A 19852-nucleotide genomic window follows, 5' to 3' on the forward strand; every position below is an offset into this window, starting at 1 on the left:
TATATATATATATATATATATATATATATATTTATGGGGTGTAACTTTATATGTACATATGTGTGCATAGGGCAACCTTTATGTATACCTTAGTAACGCTTTTTTTTTTTTTTTTTACTATTTGTTGGTATTTCTGGCCCGCGTCGTTATGTGGTCAGTCACAGAACCGAGGTCACCTACGGTACGCCAGTGCTGACTAATACCCTAACCTTATACAGTGACACAGTCACTATAGTGACATGGTGGCGTGGTAACAGTTTTGGGGTAGTGTTTCAGGCCCTGCCATGATGGTTGCCTGGGCAACAACGGATATATAAAGTGTTGGGGATTGGCATCCTCTGTGCAGTGTCCTCGTGCACTTGACTGTGAGAGGGCCATGAATCGTGTCCTGCCGCTGCTGGTGGGGGCGTCCCTGCTCACCCCTGGCCTGGGTAAGATTTTCTCCCGACGTGAGTGTGGAGACGTCCAAGGGGACTTTTACCAGTTCTCCGCCAAGCTTCTGAATGACTCTCAGGACATCAACTTCGACCAGTTCAGAGGCAAGGTGGGTGATGCAACGAAATGTTGTGGTTTCCCTTTACCAATTTAATAAAAGTAATTACAAACGTATTCCTACATCAATTCCGGAGAAGAAATTTCAGATGACCGAAAATAAATTTATAATGTTTTCGTTTCTTTGGCTCTGAGACATTCGTGATGAACCACCAATGCTACATGGCTTTGATGGGTATAAGAATAGATGTGCCTTGAAAACTTCTGGAGCTGTGGGTAGTGAGTTAGCGTCACAGTTAATGCTGCTGATACAGACATATCACAGAAATACTGTCTGTGAAAAATCTTCATATTTTTAGCTTCGTGGCTCAGTGGTATAGCACTGGGCCTGCGACACTCCAGCACCACGGTTTGAGTCCCTATATGTATAGTCACGTAATTGGCAATTTTAATTTTACTATCTTGAACTATCTGAGATCATAAATCAGATGATTCACTTATCACTTGCAGAGGAATTATCTCCACGGAGGCTTGAGTCTCCACCACTCTTTGAACTCAATGACTCACATGGGGTTTAATTTCTCAAATGAAGAAAATAATAAGAGTTTTTTGCTTCTGAAAAGGTTCTCACGTATCTCTTTTGTCCAGCTTAAGGAATCCTATTTTCTCATCTTGAAAAAGAATTAATCTATAATTTGAAGAATTAATTTTATCTCTGCCTCCTTTATAAGTAAACAAGTCTTTTCACGTTGTTTTGTATACAATCTTGCAAGAAAAGATACATCTCGGGTCTCACTAACACCCCATACACATACTTAGCTACTTCCTGCTAGAGTTTTACACATGCATAACCACTGTGAAGTGAGTTAAAGCATGTCAACACACCACAGTTCTCTAGTCAGTTGTGCCTAGTCAGGTTACCCTGGTCAACACTAAGTGTCATCTGAGTCCACCGTGACTATAGTCACCCAAACAAAACTTGGGGAAAAAATAACTGTTTTAATGTTAATATTGCTACAACCCAGCAACAAACCTTATACCTACCATGTTATGGTAGAACCAACATCGAACCAGTCTCATTTGGTGTAACTAAGATGTGTGTGTCCCTGCAGGTGGTTTTGGTGGTGAACGTAGCCACTTACTGAGGCCTCACCACCGCCTCCTACCACCAGATGAATGCACTGGCAGAGTTTTACGAAAACCAGGATCTCGTCATTCTTGGTTTTCCATGTAACCAATTTGGTAAGGTAAGTCAGACGAGGAACTGTGTAGGGAAGCAGCAATTATAAATCTAGATTGAATTTACAGAAAATTTAGCTTCTTTAGCTATAAATGACAAAATTGGCCAATAAATTAGTGTACTAAAAAACACAGGAATTGTTTTAATAACAACACTTCATAAATGACATCACATTTTTTATTGATTGAACATCTATAATTAATTCAAAGTGAAATTTAACACTCGTGAATGTAAAAAATATCAAGAAAGGATTAATACAAAGCCGACCTTGTGCTCGTGAGGTAGAGAGATTCTGTCTACTCCACCACTGAACATAAGAAAACGAGCACAAATTTAACTGTCTGATCAATTATAACAGTTACTGTTGCCAATTATATTTTGTTTTACAATCATCTTTGATGCCATTCTGGTGTTGTTATGCTTTTGGAAAATTTCACAAGTATCGTTGTTCAGTGTAGCAGTCTGTCTAGATTATTATAATCATGGGGGAGAGCTAAACCCGTAGGATTATACAGCCCACGCAGGGGGGGGGGATGGAAGGTATTCAGGGAACCAGAGAACAGATCCAATTCCCTAGATCAAGAGCCCCTCACCAGCGTCAAGGAACCTCGCTTGAGGGAAGGCAGTCCAGAACATGAGTTCTTGATGGTGCTATCTAAGGACACCAGCGACTGGATAGGATATCTTTCCAGTCATACTCTGTGCTTTGAACGTGTTGTTCGGGTGTAATTCGCTAGTTTTCACGTATCATTCTCTATAACGATTCTTCGTACAAACTCATTAACAAAACTAGGCGCTAAACTTTTACAAGCTCAGTGTTGTAACAGTTATCGTACTTGTCTCACACGCACGTGGAGGCGTGCTGTATAATTCCTTTCTTTGCTTTGTAATTATTCTTTAGGTTAGTCTTCAGATTATATCTGCATTATCCATGAATATTGTTAAAATAAAAAGCATTTCCAATATAATTTTTGGGATTAAAACGCTAAGAGAAATATTACAGTTTTACTTTACATGGTATCACCTTTTTGGTCTGTTTATTTTTTTTTTTTACCGTGGACTTGACTCTTCTTCTCGCCTGGCAGCAAGAGCCGGGAGCCAACGCCACAGAGATCTTCAATGGGATCCAACATGTCCGGCCTGGAGGAGGCTTCCAGACTATGGTGACTCTCTTCCAGAAGACGGAGGTGAACGGCATCAATGAGAACAAGATCTTCACGTTCTTGAAGGTGAGGTGCTGTCGTTCTTGAAGGTGAGGTGTTGTCGTTCTTGAAGGTGAGGTGCTGTCGTTCTTGAAGGTGAGGTGCTGTCGTTCTTGAAGGTGAGGTGCTGTCGTTCTTGAAGGTGAGGTGCTGTCGTTCTTGATGGTGAAGTGCTGTCGTTCTTGATGGTGAGGTGCTGTCGTTCTTGATGGTGAGGTGCTGTCGTTCTTGATGGTGAGGTACTCACAACCAGACGTAACTTACACTGGAATGAATTAAGGGTGTCGAGATTTTTTTTTTTTTTTTTTTTACAACCTGTTAAAACTGCATAATATTTACATGACCATTGAAAACATGTATGATTTACTTACCATAATAATGACCCTTTGTGGGTAGAGTGAGAAAAACAGACAGATGAGATTTTTTATACTCAAATTTACTCCCTAAATAAATTTAACATATTTACAGATGGGGTTCTAGAAGAAGAGGTTTGAGACTAAACATTAACGAATTTGATACTAAGTTGGAGTTGTCACAGATTTTTTTTGCAGATGACGCAGTTCTTTTGGGAGATTCGGACGACATTTTGCAAAGGTTGGTGTAGGAATTTGAAAGGGTATATAAAAGAAGGAAATTAAAATTGAACAAGGTAATGGGAACAAAAAAAAAAGCAATGAAAGGGTGGATATGAAATCAGAGGAAGGGTATATGGAGGAAGTACATGAGTTCAGTTACTTGGGAGTAGACTTGACAGAGGAGGGGAGCTAAGAAAGACGAGATGCACCATAGAATTGATGACGGGAAAAAAGGAGGATGTGCACACGGAGGTATCTGGGGAGACAAGACTTTTATCCATAAAGGCAAAACAAAAAATGTACCAGAGCATATTGTTACTAACAATGATATACACGTGCGAGGCATGTGTCGTAAACATTACAGTTAGAAGACTGGAGACAGTGAAGAAGTCGTATCTAAATACAATGTTTGTTGTAAACATTATGCGGAGAATTTGAGAATTCGGAGCTACATATTAGAAAGAACTGAGGAAGGGTAACCGAGGTGATAAGGGCATGTAGAGAGGCACAGTAAAATAGGATGACCAGGAGAGTGTATAAGTCAGGGGTGGAGAGAAATAGTACGAAATAACGATACGATGGAAAAAAAAAAAGACACAAATACAGTATAATAAAAGATCGCATTATACTGTAGTATAATATACCGCTTGTATCTCTTTTCCATAAGTCTGCACTGGAAGGAAGGAGGGGTAGGGGTCATTCCAGGAAAGGTTGGAGGGAGCGGGGTAAAGGAGGTTTTGAGTGCTACGCACTTGGACATCCAACAACAGGCTTGCATGAGCACGTTAGATTTGACGTGTTGGAGAGTGAGCAAGGTAACATTTATGAAGAGATTCGGGAAAACCGAGTAGCCTGACTTGAGTCCTGGAGGTGGAAAGTTCAGTGCCTGCACTCGGAACGACGTGTGAGGATGTTGCAGTTCGGAGGGCCATCTGAACCATTATGTCAGCATGCTTCTGATAAGACGGCGATTGAATAAGTGATGGTGAAAGTATTTCCTTTTTTGGGGGTCAGCTTTCCTCCTTGGGAGACGGCTTCGCTGTCAATATTATTAGTCAAAACGTTCATTTGAAAGTGGATATATATAAGTTCACTGCTGCGTCAGTGTTCCTATCGTGTAGAGACGTGTAGCGTCACATCGTGTAACGTCACATAGTGTAGCGTCACATAGTGTAGCGTCACATCGGACGGATGTACACCTGTTGCACTACGAGTTTTCTTATCACTACATATCCTGAACTTTTTTAATGTAAAAAAAGCTAGGATAATGTTTTTTATGTTAATAATACTTTGTCTTCTATAATTCAAAAATTGTTTCTGAATATCTAGTGCTGCATTAGTGACTCACTAAGCTGTCCTGTCCATGATTTGCTTGTATGAACTCTGAGGCATTATACTGTTTCTCTGTTGTCAGATTTTTTTTTTTGCTTTAGTTTCTCAGTGTTATCTGCTGTTAATCATTAAAACTAATACAACCGTTTGTGTCAATTTTTTTTCTGCTGTTCTTGGGTTTAGAGTGGCCTCTTTTAACTTTTTGCTCTGTTAGAGCTTAATTAAACCAATATTATACCAATAAAAGCTTGTTCTGCAACGTTGTCTTTTCTTCAGTATTGTCATCAGTACACCATTCAGATCCAGGACATGTCTGTTGTTAAGTAAAAGGACACAAGTGCAACTAATGCGACATTTTAATGCAACTAATGTCACATTAGTTGCACTTGTGTCCTTTTAAAATATTGTCGGTAATTCTACCAACATTAATACATGTCTGTTGTTACTGGGAACTTGCAAATCACAAGTTGACTGACTGTACCACACTGTCTCAGTTCTTTACCTTGCCTTGGCAACCCTCTTACTGTATTCTTCTCAGAGCATCTTCCCCTCTCTATGTACGTTAGTGGTATTTTTCTCATAAAAGTTCATAAAGCGCATACTGTGTGGTATTGACATCTCTCTCACAACACATGCTGTGTCATACACGCTGTGTCACATACTGTGTCATACATGCTGTGTCACATACTGTGTCATACATGCTGTGTCACACATACTGTTTCACACATGCTGTGTCACATACTGTGTCATACATGCTGTGTCACACATACTGTGTCACACATGCTGTGTCACACATACTGTGTCACACATACTGTGTCACACATACTGTGTCACACATACTGTGTCACACATACTGTGTCACACATACTGTGTCACACATACTGCCACACATACTGTGTCACACATACTGTATCACACATGCTGTGTCACACATGCTGTGTCACACATACTGTGTCACACATACTGTGTCACACATACTGTGTCACACATACTGTGTCACACATACTGTGTCACACACACTGTGTCACACACACTGTGTCACACATACTGTGTCACACATACTGTATCACACATACTGTGTCACACATACTGTGTCACACATACTGTGTCACACATACTGTGTCACACATACTGTGTCACACATACTGTGGAATTTCTGTTTATTTATTTTAATTTTTGACCCATATTTCCAGTGTTTGTTTATTGCCTCGGTCGTTCGAGCCGTAATTATTTTGTGTTTAAGTGGGACTTGCACATAAGTTAACAGAGTTATTAATGCTTATTCTTTTGGGTAACATTGAAAATAGGTTGAGCAGATATTTTTTGTTATTGGGGTTTGAGAAGGACCTGCCTAATATGGGACAATAGGCCTGCTACTGTGTTCCTCCTTTCTTATATTCTTCGTAAATCATAATTTGGGTAATTTCGTCGGCCGACAAAATTTGATAAGAGCCGGGATGTTAGCTCGGTATATTCCGATTTTTGAAAGTGATACAACGAGTACATGACAAACATTTTCTCTGTAAAATGTCGGTAAGAAATTAAAACAGTTTCGGTTTAATTCAAATGCACTTGTGGTAAAAAAATCGTGCAGGGTTTTTGTAAATATGCTGAAAAAATCTCGGTTACGTGATTTTTGTTCTTTTCTCAGACGTGTTATATACCCAGCTTAAAATATTTTTTACGAGCCTAGCCGCTTGCTTTTCCAGGGTTGTAAAAACCTTTCCTCTCCAGGCGGTGTCTCAGCCTATTGGTTTTTATAAACCATTTGGTTGCCACTTTAAATTTATCTGAGAAATAGACGGCCGTAAAGGCTGCATTTAGAATGCTTCATTTTCTTAATCCTAGGATATCCTCGGAACCTGGAACTTATGTCTTATGTAGCGTGAATCTTTTGACCTTATTTGAAGGTATGGGGAAAGTCAGGTGACCTTACTCGTATGTGACTCTATTATTTCTGTTATGTTGTGAAATGAGTCATCTTTATTATCACACTTTGTTCATTCTACACTTTAAAATTCTTCATTATCTTCCTCTGTTATTTGGAATATTTTAGCTCAGAATTTTTTTCGACGCGTTTTCTGTCTCAGCATGAACACTCATGTATGGAGTTTTGTATCTGGAATTAGTCTCATCATTCATTGAATTCTAGATACAGGCGGCTCTCTGCGTCTGAGCTTTAGCAATTAAGTATTCCCACATGTTTCTGTGGATTGTCTGATTTCCTCCAGCAGCGTCTCTCTGAGTTGTCAGTGCCGTGGTCTGAGCTCTGTATCCCAGCTTTTTTTACTTACAAAATTTTGCATAATAAAGTACTGAGTTTGGGTTTTCTCACGTGTCATATGTAAACAAATATTTCACAATATCGTGAATATGTGGGTAGTTTTACAACTGATTTTAGTGACTGATTTTCGTTCTGCTTGCAGCACTTTTTAGCATCCAACTCATCAAAATCATCCAACTCGTTATTTAATTAAAAAGTTTTCCCTTGTAGGTAAATAAAGGCTGCCGTTCTTAGCTTCTCACTAAAAACATTCCAGTTTATCCCTTTCTGACTATCTCTGGGAATGACTTACATTTGCATTAGAGATTAATAACTCTCTATAATTGTTGTGAGAAAACTGTATGAGTGCATATTCAAAGGACCAAATACTGGAATGTGAAATGTATGTCTGGTATTTTTTTTTTCAGAGTGCTTGTGAGTATACAGACACAGACTTCTCGTCTAATGTGTTCTACGAGCCAAAGAGAGTTGGGGACATCCACTGGAATTTCGAGAAGTTCCTAATCGGTAGGAATGGCAAGCCTCGAACCCGGTACCACCCCAGAGTAACTAACCCCGAGGATCTCAAGAGCGACATCAGTAATCTGCTGTACGAACTGCCTCCTGAAGTTCCTGACGTTCCTGAGGTTCCCATAGACCCAGGCGTAATTGTGACAACCAAAAAGCCTTTCCTGCGTAGAATTTCTCAGCTCTTTAGCGGGTAGCCCACGTGTTGCCTCAGAACTTCCAGTTCCTCTTCCTAGCCACGCCCATCCTGGTACAGCCCCGTCCATGATGACGCCGCTAAAAACCCTCAGGTGGGCGGCGTCTGAAGAAGTCAGGAGAAAGTAGCCTCTTGTGCATTCTGGCTGCGACTTACTGCCTGCGGGATGTTGTCCAGGCTGGGCCGGGCTGGAAGGGCTACTAGGACACTTAATATAATACACAAAAGTTAGATGATTATATTCCAGTGATATAAAATATACTTAATAAACTGTTTCTGTATTTATTGTCCTCAGTTTTTTTCCTTTTTTTTAAGTTTGCATACCTAGTGTATTTCGTTATATATTTCTTGTATACTGCAAGTCATCTGGGGTTGAGCTACCAGAACACCTGAGTGGCAAGGAACGGTTAAAGTCCCTTGATTTGTATTCCCTGGAACGCAGGCGAGAAAGATACTTGATAATATACACTTGGAAAATCCTAGAGGGATTAATCCCAAATATGCACACGAAAATCACTCCCTGTGATAGCAAAAGACTCAGCAGGAGATGCAACATCCTCCCAATTAAAAGCAGAGGTGCCACGAGTACGTTAAGAGACAACACAATAAGTGTCAGAGGCCCAAGACAGTTCAACTGCCTCCCAGCATATATAAGGGGGATTTCCAATAGACTCCTGGCCGTTTTCAAGAAGGCACTGGACAGACATCTGAGCAACCGGGCTGTAGTTCGTACGTCAGTTTGCAGTAAGAGCCTGGTTGATCAGACCCTGATCCACCGCGAGGCCTGGTCTCAGACCGGGCCGCTGAGGCGTTGATCCCCGAAACTCTCTCCAAATATACTCCAGGTACAATATGGCGTCTAGTGTATGGCTGTAAGATCTATCATTTAACGCTCCTGTGCATATGTCTGCCCAGCCACAGGTTAGAATGACTCATAGTGAATATAAGATCTCGAGTTTATCCGAAGTGTTAAACTTAAATATAGAATCTACTGCAATGTAAACAGATGAATTATATTCCATGAAACAGTATTAATGTAACGATGGCATACAGTACCTACAAGATGAGGAATTAGACACATGTGAAAAACCTGTCGATTTTTATTTGAAGACGCTTGTCCAGCCAGTAACGTTATTGACGCATCAGTGCAAAACAGAGGTAATTACCAAAACGTTTTCAAATAAAGAGGCCCAGGGGCTGCATATGTTTAATTCCTCTTCTTGTCTTGATTATGTATCATTATTGTATTGATACTTGCCTGACATATCATCACCATGGAATCTTGGTACAGAGGATATCATGGACATGATCTGCTTCCACCAGTGGATGCTACACGGTGCAGCATCCACTGGTGGATGCTGCACCGTCAGAGGCGGTGCAGGCCCTGCACCGCCTCTGACCTAACTTCAACTGCCGCATCTCACCTGATTCAGATTCGCCAAAACTAAGGTACTACACACCGGGTTTCAGACTGAAGGGCTGATTACCTCATTTTGCACTGTCTTCTGCGCATAGTTTTGCAAGGCTGACAGACTGAATACCTCATCTTGTACTGCTTTCGAATATCATCCCTGTAGTGAACTGGTTAAAGCAGTGGTTGGCGAAACGTCTTCAAATGAGAATCCTCAGGTGACGAACACATGTATAATTCCTCACTAGACAGTTTCCTGCTCCATAATTTCTAATAGTATCAGTGTACAAAGCTCTATGATTTCTAATTAGCTTGTTACCATGTACTTTTTATAAGGTTATCCCTAGATGGGATGTTGATGCTGGAGAAATCTTCATCTCTACTATTTTTTAATGAATTTCCTGAGAGATAACAGTAACAACACAGTATTCCCAGTGTTAAATGTGTCACCCTCTGAGTAAATCTCTCGTATACTGTAGCTTTTCAGCTTACAATAAGCTGCGAGTCTACCTGAGGTTTAAAATATACATACATAAATCGTACCTGGTTATAACTTTACTAAACACCGCTAATTTCAACTTACATTATCTTTTTTTTTCAATTAGCTTCTTATGTATATATTTTTATCATTATTTTCTGACATTCGTTTTATTTTTGATAACCAAGTAACCATGATTATTTTAGCCTCTGGTTGATTCTCCAAGGGGTAATCCCCTTGGTGAATAAATTATTCACATTACAAACTGTTGGTGTTCATGGAAATTAATTAAGCTGAAGAAATACTGGACAATATAAATATCAGGTAGTGTGACATCAGTTAAATATTTTCTTATTAAGTTTTAAATCTTTTTAAGATTTTTATATTAGATTACATTAAGAGAGACTTCATTAGATATTAAATGTTTATGTTACGCTTATTCTGAAAAAAATATGGTTATAATTGTAACCATAATTTTTAGAGGTGGACCAGTAAGCCAGTGGAAGGCATCGGTCAGATGAACAAAAGCTCCAGCTGTGTGTCATCATTTGACAGACCCGCGTCAGGAAACACTCGTCCTGTTTCCTGACAAACGTTATACCTACCTGCTCATTCTGAAATCTCTATTTGATTGGCCTTATTTAATAACCTTCGGTGTTACATTGGCATGTATCTTAACAAATTCTATGGTAAAGTAAAATGCTTTACCGAGTCCTGTTTTGGTAAAATTGTCAGTCTGTTTAATAATGTTCGATTCTCTACTTTTCTTCTGAGGGTGCGTCATAGGGAAGATATATTCCATCGCGTCTGGCATATTAATTCTTTGTTTACAGTTATCACTGGTTAAGAGACTGGATGTCTTCCCACTTACTTAGTGTTAGTAAGAAACAATAACATCTATACCTAAGGGAACTTTCTTGTGCCCAAAGGAAGTCAGGAAGTAGCGGAGGGGCAGAAATTTCCCACTCCACATCTCAGTACAAGTAGTGGCGTATAGTCTTTATCAATATAATAATTAAGTTGTGCTTTATGAATGCTGTTCTGCCACTCTGTACATATTGTAAACTTCTTCAGTAATGTGAGAGGGAGGAACGCTAAACCTGTAAGGGCTATACAGCGCCTGGGGGAATGAGAGGCAATCAGTTTAGCTCCAAGGAAGGAGATGTCAAGTTTAGTTCCTTGAATCAGGAGCTCTCACAGACGTCATGGCACCTCCCTGGGGAGGCCTCTTATACCAGTGAGTCACACAAGCCCCCCCCCCCCCCAAAAAAAAAGTAAAGAAAGTTTTTCCCGAAAATAATGTATGAGAACACTTTCTGGTGTAAAAGTATTTATGGAGTGATTTACATGTACTCAAACACTGTATTAGTCAATTATCTCTATACAGTTTACTGAGCAGTTAACACTGGAAGTGAACAATAAATAATATGTGGGAAAATTTATAATTATTTGAGCCGTCTTGCAAGGTGTGTCAAGGCAGGTATGTGCGTTCCACTACCAACCACCCAGTGGCGTCGTAAGGGGGGTGGACGCGCCCCGGGTGACACCATCAAAAGGTGACACCATCAAGGGGTGACACTATAGAGCCTCTAAAGCAGGTGACACTAATTCCTAAAACAGTGCTGCACCAACATAAGAGACAAATCCTTCGTTTCTATATAGCCTCTTATATGATTTCAGAGTACAAATAGGTCTATATAAGGAAAATCATTGATTTTGATGATGTGATAGATGATTTTGCAGGACTGAAGGCAAGGAAATGTAAGATCAGGTTCACTGAGATGTTACCTGTATTCAAGGTCAAATGTAAGATCAGGTTCACTGAGATGTTACCTGTACTCAAGGTCAAATGTAAGATCAGGTTCACTGAGATGTTACCTGTACTCAAGGTCAAATGTAAGATCAGGTTCACTGAGATGTTACCTGTACTCAAGGTCAAATGTAAGATCAGGTTCACTGAGATGTTACCTGTACTCAAGGTCAAATGTAAGATCAGGTTCACTGAGATGTTACCTGTACTCAAGGTCAAATGTAAGATCAGGTTCACTGAGATGTTACCTGTACTCAAGGTCAAATCGGAACAAGTGTTTCTCTGATATTTCAATGTTTCTTTATTTTTTCAAGTTTTTTTTTTTTTGCATTATTGAATATGAGTAAACATAGGATCTGTTGCCTGTACTCAAAGTGGTATTTGAGTTTATGTTTCTTTAATATTACTACGATTATTTATCATTAATTAAATTGAGAAGTTTTCTCCTGTTCGGTTTATGGTCCTTAAAACGTTCTTTTTGCTAAACATTAGTCACTGGCCATGCAGTAGTGACGTAACTGAAGTTTACTCCCCCCCAATCCCCTGCCCTTGGATTTCATGGAGGTGACACCAAAGATGCCGCTCCGGGTGACACCAGCCCTAGCAACGTCACTGCAACCATCACTGGTGGTTGGTAGTGGAACTGGTTCATAACTGGTGGTCCACCAGTTACGAATCAGTATAAGCTATCTTCATACTTGTATAAGATGTAAGCACACTTGGCAACAAGCGACACACTGCACATTACTCCTTCAGCGTATGAATATATTTATACCAACAATCAATTATGGCAAATGAAAGCGTTGTAATGTTTGACTGTTTTATTTAAGCTACATTTCGCTCGCCGGGATGTTTCAAATATCCAAAAGGTGAAAAAAAAAGTTTACCTTCATGTTACATGTTCTGGTAGCTCGTTTTGTCTAGTAAATTGCGAGGGATACGAGTTAAAAATCCAAGAAATACACTGTCACCTCTCCATTATCATCAGATGTGAATATATTTTGAGAATAAAAAACACGGTATTAGCTTAGCAAATATATTTTGCAGTGTATAATTAACACGTACGTAACTTCCAGAGCCTATGTCAGATAGTGTCCAACAGCCCTTCCAACTCGGCCTGGCCTGGACAGCATCCCGCAGGCAGGAGAGTGGCGGCCAGAATGCACAAGAGGCTACTCTCTCCTGACTACTTCAGACGCCGCCCACCTGAGGGTTTCTGGCGGCATCGTCATGGGCGGGGCTACACCAGGATGGGCGTGGCTGGGAGGAGGAGCTGGGTTTTCAGCATCAACATGCGTCTGCAAGAGAAATTTGTGCGGAAGGGACAGTTTTGTCTGCGGCTGAGGGAACCCGAGGAACAACAGGAACCTGAGACAGAGTAGGAACCTCTTCGTACAGGAGGGCAGTGAGGTCGCTCTTCAGATCTTCAGGGTTTGTAACTCTTGGGTGGAACCGGGCCCGAGGCTTGCCATCCCTGCCAATCAGGAACTTCTCGAAATTCCAGTGGATGTCTCCAACTCGTTTGGGTTCATAAAATATGTTAGACGAGAAATCTGTGTCTGTATACTCACAAGCGCTCTGAAAAAAAGGATATTTTTTCGGTTTTAGTATATAGCCATTTGAAAGATCAAATTACCAAATACAAACAAGCCACGCAATGTACGACCATCTTGAATAAAAATAAAGTTCCTCACATGGATAATGAACTGCTGAAAGAAGCGGTAAAAACAAAAACACTCAAAGACTATTAAGAAAATACACTAAATTCAAATGCACCTTAAGGTCAGTCAATTCTTTCCATAAAAAGGCATTATTTTAAAGCCAACCCTAATATATGCTAAATGCTACTACCTGTAACCTTGTAGTAACTTTTTAATCTAGTTTACTTCTGCCCGGAATGCTGTGCACAATTAAGTACATAAAAAAGTTTAAATCCGGCATTTCAACATTTATTAATAAGATATTATTTAGCTATTTTATTATTAATAATTCAGAGACTGAATAAAAATTGATAATGGAAACAGAGCAGGACTGATGGATCACTTTCCATTATCCTGTTACTAGTTTCCAGTTCTTGCAAACTTCATGCATTCCGTCCTGGCCTGAGTGGCTCACCTTCAAGAACGTAAAGATCTCATTCTCATTTTTGCCGTTCACCTCCGTCTTCTCGAAGAGAATTATCTTCGTTTCAAAGCCTCCGCCAGGCCGGACGTGGTGGATCCCATTGAAGATCTCTGTGGCGTTTGCTCCCGGCTCTTGCTATCAGGTGAGAAGAATAGTTAAGTCCACGGTTAAAAAAATTAATTTCTAAAATGTAATTTTAAATAGTCAATATTAATAAGTTATCATTGTGATATTTTATTAATAAATATTAAATGGTTACATTTTTCATTATTCGTCGATAATGTAAATATAATAAGTAGATTAAGGAGGAAAGGAATCTTGCAGATTGGTCAGGTTGGCTTGGGCGAGTTAGACACTCGAACCAGCCCACCATTGATCATATAATATAAATGTATCAGAAAGAAGACATAACTATATACAAGAATGTAAAGATACTGTAAGAATACAAGACAAATTATCTGGGTGAAAAGTAAGTGGTGTGATAGTTACCACGTCTGCCTCATGACCCGAGGCTCGGGCGTGCAACTAATTACTTTAACAAAAGCGAAATCTTAGATTGTTTTAAGTCAAGAAAGCTGCATTTCCTGTAAACTCTGTCTAAACATGTAATTACTGCTAAATGTCTTCACACATTTCACGACTGACTTACCTTGCCAAATTGGTTACATGGAAAACCAAGAATGACGATATCCTCGTTTCCGTAGAACTCTGCTAGTGCATTCATCTGGTGGTAGGAGGCGGTGGTGAGCCCTCAGTAGGTGGCCACGTTCACCACCACCACCACCTGCAGGAACACACAAAGCTTAATTACATAGACCGGGCCTACGGGGGCGCTGACCCCTGAAACCTCCTTCAGGTATACACCATCTGCAGGAGGGGATCTAAGTCTTGTGTTAAGTTGTTGAAAGAACAGTAAAGCGGCTATGGTTTCTGATTTTTTGATCAGCAAAACTGTGCCAACTGGTGTTAATATAGGTAACCTTGCTATGTACAGATGCTGGGAGAGATGAGCTGTGTTGACATGACTTTGTTCACTTTACAATCAGTTTGCAAGCATCTGGGGACGATGTACCGGACGCCTAACTATGCACCAAGATATTTTTTTCAGTATATATACGCCGAGTGTTCGCTTTAGTTGCTCCTTTAGGGATTGAACCATTCTTGCCAGGTTTATCCAGCTTAATCCAACTTGTCCAAAAATCGACATTAATAATCTTTAGTAGTTGGTGGCCTGGTGGTTAACGCTCTCGGTTCACACGGCGAGGGCCTGGGTTCGATTCCCAGCCAGGGTAGAAACATTGGACGTGTTTCTTTCCACCTGTTGTCTATGTTCCCCATCAGTAAAATGGGTACCTGGGTGTTAGTCGACTGGTGTGGGTCGCATCCTGGGACACTGACCTAATTTGCCCGAAATGCCTCCGGAGCATAACAAGGGACTTTCTATATAGTAATATGTCATTGTAATCAGCTAGGACTGTATACCCTGTACATGTACTTGTAGTAAAATAAAGATATTATTATTATTATTATTATTAAAGCAGAAAGAAGCGTAGTCAGACACCTTGATGGTCGTACACAGTATGTATGGTGCTCCCAACATTATTCTTTTGATGTCGTATTTTGTAAAAATGACGTGTAATGTAAACAACACGTCCTTCGTTCTAGTATGACACGAGAAATAGTATGGAAATTGAAGCAGTATGTTCAGGATTCGTGTTTCCAAGAAATTGCGAGGAAAAAGAAAGAAAACGTATGAAACACAATAAAACAGGAAATATTTGCAAAAAAGAAAAAAAATATGCACGGGGGAAAAATCCAGGTGAAAAAAAAGGGAACAGCACAACTAAAATACATGGAAAAATCCTAACCTGAACTAATCGAGTAACATTTGGGTTTTTTTTTTTTTCCTGTGGATTGTTCGTTTTGCATTCGTGGATTTTATTTCCGGCATTTTTTCCCGTTTGCCCAAACGGACACAGCAGGAAGAGAAAGTTGGATGTGGTGGTCAGGAAAGAACAGTTTTCTGACATAGGTTTTAATTAAAAGATGATCAGTCCAATGATTAACCATCAGCCGGTCTCCCGGAACTTTCTTTTACATCCCATTAAAAAAAAGTAAGGATCACTACATAGTACAGAATCCCGAGACAAAACATCATGAAACATTTTAAACCATCAAAAAAATTAGCAATTGGCCTTTTATTTACATTAGGCGAGTACATACAGGTAGCGTGAGTTTCACACTCCGCGAGACAGGATCGACTTTCCACAGCTGTTTCCGGATGGAAAAACTATATATAATATATATATATATATATATATATATATATATATATATATATATATATATATATATATATATATATATATGCAAAACAACCACTCTGAAAGAATAGAGAAATTCCAAGCGCTTTCGTGACTACTCACATTATCAAGTTCCTTGATAATGTGAGTAGTCACGAAAGCGCTTGGAATTTCTCCATTCTTTCAGAGTGGTTGTTTTGCATATTTTGAAATCACCTGTTTACTGTGATCTTATTGCATATATATATATATATATATATATATATATATATATATATATATATATATATATATATATATATATATATATATATATATATATATATATATATATATATATATATATATATATATATATATATGTCGTGCCAAATAGGCAGAACTTGCGATCTTGGCTTAAATAGCAACGCTCATCTTGCCATATAGGACAAGTGAAAATTTGTGTATGCAATAATTTCGCCAAAATCATTCTGAACCTAATGAAAAAAAATATTTCAATGTGTTTGTTTAGTATTAAATTATTGTAAACAAATCTAAAATATATTTAGTTGGGTTAGGCTAAAATAAATTGTTCTTGTTATAACAAGGTTAGGTAAGTTTTCTAAGATTCTTTTGGAGCAAAATTAAAAAAAATTACATTAACATTAATGAAAAAAATATATCTTTAAACGTATAAGAGAAAATTTTAGAAAGGACTTAATTTTAAATGAGTTCTTGCTAATTGACCAGTTTTACATATTCGGCACGACATATATATATATGTGTGTGTGTGTGTGTGTGTGTGTGTGTGTGTGTGTGTGTGTTGTGCGAATAGGTAATACTGGTCAATTAGCAAGAACTCGTTTAAAATAAGTCCTTTCTAAAATTCTCTTATACGTTTAAATATATTTTTTCATTTATATTAATGTAAAAATTAATGATTTTGTACCAAAAGAGCCTTAGAAAGCTTACCTAACCTTATTATAACAAGCGCAATTTAATTTAGCCTAATCTAAATAAATATATTTTAGATAGATTAACAATAATTTAATAATAAACAACCAACACAATGAAATATTTTTTTCGTTAGGTTCAGAATGAATTTTGCGAAATTATTGCATACACAAATTTTCGCTTGCCTTATTAGGCAAGAAGGGCCTTGATATTTAAGCCAAACCCGCAAGTTTTACTTAATCGGCACGACATATATGAAATACAATTATTTAAATTGTAAAGATGCAATTAAACTTGAATCAATTTATTCATGGGGCAAGAGATAAAGATCGAAAGAGAGAGAGACAGAGAGAGAGAGAGACAAAGAGAGACAGAGAGAGACAAAGAGAGACAGACAGAGAGAGACAGAGACAGAGAGACAGAGACAGAGAGGGAGGGGCGTTTGTCAAGTAAAGAAAAGTTGTAGATTTAACTAAGACAAAGTAAATAATCCCCAGCATGTACGATCATAATAGAGGACTGTAGTTGTCTTACTGACCTATGACATTCAGGTCTCGTCATTCCTGTACCTGTCAAACCTGTTTTAGCTACCCTAAAATCTCGCTTGTTTAACGCTGCTTGGAATTTGTTCCACTCAACTACAAGGGCCAAGTCTAGGGCAAATGGTATCAATTACCAGTTTATACCGCAAGAAAATTACGGAACTTTTAATTATATCGTATTATTAAACCATACATCTTTTTTACATTCTTGATTTTCATAACAGTTTTAAGTCTTGTAAAGATGTTCATCTGCGATAATGAAGTATTTTTAAGCGTCAAAAGCTTCGTCTCTTTAGCTAACAAGCATTTTTTATTCACTGTAAATTACCTAGTTTTCCTCATTAGTATTAATGAGGTGCAGTTGCCTGTTAATCACCAGGAGCCGCAACAGCAGGACGCATCACTCACCTTGCCTCGGTACTGCTCGAAGCTGATAACCTGGGAGTCGTTGAGACTCCTGGCAGAGAACTGGTAAAAGTCCCCTTGGACGTCTCCACACTGGCGTCGGGGGATTATCTCACCCAGGCCAGGTGTGACCAGGGACGCCCCCAGTAGCAGCGGTAGGACGCGATTCATGATCCTCTCACACACGTGTGCACGAGCACACTGAACCGAGGTCCTCACAGATCCAGCACCTTTTATACCTGCCTTTCTCCAGGTGACCTTGTCTTGAGTCAGGTTTCGGTATACTAAAATGATGCATCATCACCTGGAGTAATCTTGATATATGTATACCACTGAGGTAATGTTACGTAGTAGAAGCGTTCGTGGGTGTATCTGAATTTATAAAGTCTATTGTGATTGAAACTTTTTTAAAAAAAAAAAAAGCCTTTATTTGCATACTGTCGGTATACTCTACTGTTGTATTTTTGTTATTCGCAGAAAATAACAGTGTTGGTCGAAATAAATCCTTTGACTTTTTTTTTTGGCTGTCTTGGATAATTCACAAATACATTATTAATAAGACAAATGTGATTATCCAAAGATTGTGTAATTGTACCTGAATAAACTAACTTACATAACTCAAGAAATCATAATAACATACCACGGTACGGGCAGGGATTGAATCCGTGTTGAGTCGTAAAACTCACTCGCCTCAGGTTCAATCCCCGCCCGTACCCTGATTTGTTTACATACTAGCACTAAATGCAGTAACCCTACATGTACACTATGAAAGTTATCGTGTAAGTCTCCACCAAATAAGAAGGTAAGCGGTAAAAAAAAATCCCACGTTTCAAACGTTTGGAAACGTTCAGCTCAGAAGAATTTCCTTTTTATTACCTCTACTACTCAGGGAGAAGAGTTATTTACTGAAATTCTTTAAATGTTAAAACTCCCTGTGTTGCATAGTACTGCTGAGCGAAACGAATCTCGATGAAAAAAAAATCCTAACGTCGCTCATGTGTTTAATTTATACACTTTTCGGTATTATGTAGCTTTTGTGAAGATATCAGTGTTTATATGCAAAAATGAAGTTACCTAACGTATATTTGAAGGTGTGTGTGTCCGTGAAATAGCAAAGCATATGTGCACAATTGAGGCAGAAAATTAACGTATCCTGTCAAGCGGTGAAATTTGACTCCAAACTAACCATGAAGAACCATGTTGTAAATCTAGCAAACAAGGCAGCCAGGAAGCTTACAGCACTTCGCCGTATCTCGCATCTGCTTGACAGTAGGGGTTGCAAGATTCTGTACGAGGCACAAGTACGCTCACACCTTGAGTATGCTCCACTTTCTTGGTTTGCCTGCCCCCCCCTCTCATCTGCGACTGCTTGACAGAGTGGAGAACAGAGCAAAACGTCTCATCTCTCGCCTGGACCCATCCTGGATAGATCTGTCATTTCAGCAGAGCCTTCAACATAGGAGAGATGTGGGTGGCCTTACTGTTATGTATAAGGCCAATATTATCAAAGTACCACACTAGGATCCACTTCGAGGACAGCGTGAAACAAGCTTTTTTGCCACAAGACGGACAGAAAGCAGCAACTTCACTCTGGCTGTACCCTTCTCAAGAACATCACTCCATCTGAGATCATATATACCCAGGATGACTCGAGTATGGAACACATTCGTACAGCATAATGATGTCAACGAGATGACGTCAGTTGATCAAATGAAAATGCTGGCCCACAGATGGCTCCAACTTCATCCTGTTCCCTACTTGTATGTCTCATAACAATAAAAATGCTTTCAAATGAGCTGATGTAGGTAACAGCTCTTAGCTTGTCAATAAAGTTAGGAATCCTTAACCTGTAAATAGCTTGTCAATAAAACTAGGGATCCTTAACCTTGTCAAACCCTGTGTAAAAAAAAAAAAAAAAACGCAAACAAATGCTTTGATTAGCTTAAAAAATTAGACAATTACGTAAGTGGAAACGGCTGCATGAAGAGGACAAACCTATCCTTTAAGGATAAGCCTAT

General features: G+C 39.1%; 2 pseudogenes across 2 annotated transcripts; one reads left to right on the forward strand and one right to left on the reverse strand.

The window, feature by feature from the left end:
- Window positions 1-326: 326 nt before the first annotated feature.
- Window positions 327-8113, forward strand: LOC128689109 (glutathione peroxidase-like; annotated as a pseudogene). The gene is made up of 4 exons (XR_008407116.2): window positions 327-544; window positions 1605-1739; window positions 2818-2961; window positions 7533-8113. The product of XR_008407116.2 is annotated as a glutathione peroxidase-like (transcript).
- Window positions 8114-12547: 4434 nt separating this feature from the next.
- On the reverse strand, window positions 12548-18049 carry LOC128689108 (glutathione peroxidase-like; annotated as a pseudogene). Its single transcript, XR_008407115.1, has 4 exons — window positions 17838-18049; window positions 14301-14435; window positions 13643-13786; window positions 12548-13105 (listed from the first exon to the last, which is right to left on the reverse strand). The product of XR_008407115.1 is annotated as a glutathione peroxidase-like (transcript).
- Window positions 18050-19852: the final 1803 nt, after the last annotated feature.

Source organism: Cherax quadricarinatus, chromosome 21, assembly GCF_038502225.1.
Source record: "Cherax quadricarinatus isolate ZL_2023a chromosome 21, ASM3850222v1, whole genome shotgun sequence".
In the NCBI taxonomy this organism is placed as follows: domain Eukaryota; kingdom Metazoa; phylum Arthropoda; class Malacostraca; order Decapoda; family Parastacidae; genus Cherax; species Cherax quadricarinatus.